Source organism: Corvus brachyrhynchos, unplaced genomic scaffold (genome assembly GCF_000691975.1).
Source record: "Corvus brachyrhynchos isolate BGI_N302 unplaced genomic scaffold, ASM69197v1 scaffold20, whole genome shotgun sequence".
Classification (NCBI taxonomy): Eukaryota; Metazoa; Chordata; class Aves; order Passeriformes; family Corvidae; genus Corvus; species Corvus brachyrhynchos.
The window spans coordinates 47,672-52,353 of record NW_008235735.1 but is presented as its reverse complement, the minus strand read 5'-3'; positions in this window follow the sequence as shown (position 1 = coordinate 52,353).

The following is a 4,682-nucleotide window of genomic DNA, read 5'->3' as shown; positions in this document are numbered from 1 at the left end:
CCATGCCTATTCCCTTGGACAAGGGATGGTATTTATGGCAAGGTCAGAGATGATTGTGTATCCCAGGCTCATCAGGACATCTGCACCGCCCACTGGGATGGTGATCCATGTAGGAAGTGATGGGAACAGGTTGGTAATGCTGCCAAACATAGGAAAAGAAGCCATGGTTTCATGAGTGCACATCCCTGCTTCGATTGCTTCCCAACATTCTTTAGCTGTCGTTACGAAATCCCCCTGGTGCAGCACGGCTTTGAAAGAGGCAATCTGCAGATGCTCAATGTGGGCTCAATTTTCCCCACATCACAATAAAGTTAGAGATGAAGTATTTCCATTTGGTTTTATCCCTGGTGAAAATGTAAAAAAAAAAAAAAAAAAAAAAAAAAAAATCATGAAGGAATAAATAACCTCATATAAGATTTTTTGTTTTTTAAAAAGGTTGTTTTCCTTCATCTGATCCAGGCTTTCATCTCCTTAAGTATACATATGGACATGGTCAAACTTCTCCTGACTAACTTGGGAGCTATTTGAATAATCCAAGTGTGAAATTGTGACCACACATGTTCTATTAACACTTTGCACAGGAGAATTGTGTGTATGGGAGAGGAAAATCAGATGCATATATGAGGTGAAAATGGAAGCAGTTGGAAAAGGCTGGAAAGAAATAACGGAGACAAAAACCACAAAATAATATTTTTATGTATGTGAAATACATAATATAAATTTAGTTATATAGACCATCTTCTAGTCCATAATTTCTCAATACATCAAAAAATTGCTCATAATCTACTTGAAAAATAACTGAATTACTCTTTTAGTGGAAATACCGCAACGAATGCTTTTAATTTGCAGGCAGCAAAATGATGGTGAGGGACTGGAAAACATGAAAATCAGATCTTAAAACTATCAGAACTGTGCAAAGGTCACAAGATTTTTCCTTTTTTGTTGCAATAGAAATGAAAACTTTCAATGTAAGCCAAGAAAAAGTTAACTGACTTCCCCTAAATTTAGAAGTATAGAGGCTGTTTCTATCTCCTTTTGTCCACCTATTTAAATGTACACACGCTTTGTGCAGCAGTGACAGATGTAGGAAGAAATATTTCAAATATCAGATGAACTCTTCTTTATATTGTGGGACACTTTTGTACTTTTTAATTGTTAAGGTCATATCTGTCTGGTGGTTTTTAAAAATTATTCAGCTCAATGCCTCTGAGGCTCCTTCATACTCTTACAAATCTACATTTCCCAGAGTTTTTGCAGCTTGGCTTTTGAATGGATTTTGCTGGTTCTGGTACCATACTCATTTTGACTTGCAAGTCCAAGGTATCCTTCTGCAGACCCTATTGTAATTTAAAAAAAAAAAAAAACCAAATTGTTTTTAGCATACCTACCACATTTTCCTGAAAAGAAAGCTTTTTCTTTTTTTTTCTTTTTTTTTTTCCCCCCCTCATTTTAAGCTTTCCAAGTGAGGAATTTTAGGGAAAAGGGAGAACATGCAGAGGAAAGGGCTTCCAGGCAAAAGATGAGGGTATGAGTAAAAATAGCTTTCATATTTTCTTTCTCTCTGAAATGTAGCATGAAGTGAGGGCAGTGACTGTGATAATAGAGGCAAATGATAAATGAAAGAAAGGACACTTCAACATAATCTAGATAACAGGAAAATTTTAAATGGACAATTTAACAAGAGAGTCTGCATGGAATTATTTTTCATTAAACAATCAAAGCTTGTGATAATGCAAATGAAATCCATTTTTAGCTGCAGGAAATTCTGAGAATTTCAGAGGAATAGAAAATATGAGAATAATAATATCATGATGGTAATTCACAGTAATTATAGAAAAGCATAATTGCACAACACAAGCACTAATCAAAGCTCAGAAGAGTACTTTGGCATTCATTAGGGTTTCAGAGCTATTAGCATTTACCTTTGTCAATGGGCACCACACAACAAGCATTATTAATTTCATGTCAATCCAGAGCATAATTTCCCTGATCAAATATCAGTTCATTATAACAAACCACCAAGACTGACTTATCTGACATGGATTTCTGCCAAGTGTTTTAAAAGGAGAGCTTTACTGGGGACTGCTTTGGAGGTAGAAATGTTCCCCTTGAACTTAGATGATCTCTGAAGGTTTGTGAGCTGTCCTCTATGTATACAAATTCCATCAATTTATTTGCATCTGCTGGCCTAAAAAAGCTTCAGAGCATTGCCCATGCTTTCCTTCTTCTTATCTTACAGGAAATTTTCTGAGCTTCATCCATCTGTGTGTGTGTTAGTAATCAAATTATTATTATTGAACTATGCAGGTATCTTGTGCTGCTGTGGTACGTGAGCAGCTCATCAGTTGTGCTTGCTGGAACTTCTAACCTGATGTACAGCTAGTCCTGCGTTATTCTGTATGGAGAATTTGTGTCATTTGCTTGTTGGGTGTTTATTTTTGCCCCTGCTGACCAGCTGTGCTTTTCTTCTGCATCTGCCCTGAATGCTTAAAATGAGGAAAAGAACATTTTGCCGCTGATACCAAATAGGGATGGAGGTGAAGGGAACATTTGAGCAAATCAAAGGTAAAGGAGAAAGAAGAATATGGAATATTCTCTTAGGTTCTGTAGAAGAAAAGCTGTGTTTTATGCAATAAAAGAAACAAATAAAACCAGGTCCCTGAACATGAAATGAGACTCTCTGGGCCTTCTTCATTCTGCTTATAACCCTTTTTACGCATTACTTAAAAAAAAATATGTTCTTTTACTATTATTTCCAGACTTAAAAAAGTTCTATACCATATGTATAGCTCTTGAAGGGAAGGGTTGTCTATAGGAGAAGACAGTGGCTGGTAAATAAAAGAATACTTCAATTTATTGTTCCTTAAGCAAGATACAACTTATCAACGTGCAGGTGGCTCATGTCCCAGTGTTGGAAATAGTAAGTTTTGACTTAGCTTTTCCTTTCCTCAGCTCACTCACTGTCACAGTGCTTTTCTCTGGCTTGTGGCAGGACTGTTTCTCTGTTAGCGACTTATTTTTTAGCACACCATTCTGACACCTTGACAGTTCATGCGCTAAATCAGACTTTACAGTTTCTGGCAGGCAGTTATTAGATGCATTGCACTTAATTAACTTTGCACCTAATTACAAGCAGTGCTGGCCGATTACAAAGGGCATAAATATATTAGTGCCCTAGCTGTCACATCATGAAAATGGCTGTTTGAACAAGTCAAGCAAAAGCAATTACCACATTGTGTGCATGGTGAAGTGTTAGCAGAGTGCAGAAGGAGGGATGAGCTGGGGTACTGTTTGTAGCAATTTCATTTTGCGTGGCACATTTCAGGTGACCCCGATGAGCAGAAAGTATGAGGAAAGATTTCCTTTCATTGTGTAAACACTTCATGTGTGTGAAGGAAGAGCAAAAGTTGCATAGTGAGAGCTGACTTAAGTTTTGTTGGATACCTACCCTGTATATCTTTAAAGTATGAGGATTCTAGTGGTAAGGAAGAAAAGCTGTCTAACATGAGATAAATGCTACAAATTATAAGCAAAACTTGGGATTCAGAATGATACAGTGCAACTATACTTACACAGTAGTTCCCAAAATGAGAAGGAAAGCAGAATTTGGTCTCCTCTGTAGAGGAATACATTGTAAAGAACAAAGGTTAGCACTCAGCTGGCATTCTGTGGAAATCTATCTTGTGTTAGCACAGGAAAAAAACATCTCTGGTGGAAAAGTAAGCAAGGCATTTGGAACAATATTTAAAATTTTGTCAGTGGCTTTGTAAACAAGAGTCTGTATGAGAGATGTTTCCTCCTGTATCAAGTTTCCGTTCCAACCACCACGTGCTCTCTCTTGCAGAGGAAAATAGACCATGTTATACAGGTGGCTTAACTTACTGTTGTTATGCGTACAGCCGTGGAGGAATGTTGCCTTCATTTCACAAGAATCCTGGCCAAGGAGAAGAGCTGAGAACTGTTCAATATGATAATTTTTTTTCATTCCTTTTTCTGCTTTGCAGCAGAATAGTTTCTGAATTAGTAGTGTTTTGCAACAAAACAGAACAAAATGTTTGTTTTCTCTTTCAACAAAACTTAATTAGTCACCAGTGTGTAGACAAACTAACATAAACCCAGTCATAATAACCCATTGATAATCAACAGACTGTACTATCTGCTTTGTACGAGGTATTTAATGCTTTTTACTGAGGTCACAAAAGCCAGTTTTATATATAGTGGCCAAAAAAGGTCACTAGAACTTGACTTTGTTTGAGGCAAGTGGAAGGAAACAGAGGGAGACACAACGTGGTGTTAAATTAGTGGCTGTAGGGCTTGCACACTGTTGTTATTTACAATCTCTGAATAAAGAGTGCTGTGAGGATGTATGTAAACCTTTCCCAGCCCTGAACAGCGTTCATTGTTATTCACTTCTCAATAGGCTGGCTGTGTTGTTTCTGATAACTCATGGAAAAGCAGTGGTAGGTGGCCTTAAACAGAAGTTTTGGATGCCTTTGCAATGGTGCTTGCATGAAAGAGTGAGTGGACTGCTTTGTGTGCAACAGCAGAAAGTAGAAAGTGGGAAGATAACGTGTTTTTGAATACAGCATTACATCACTGCTGAAAACATTGCTCAGTTCATTATGATCATGGGTGGTCAGCAATTTTTACCCTGTATAAAATTAGAGATGTTGTTGTAGGGA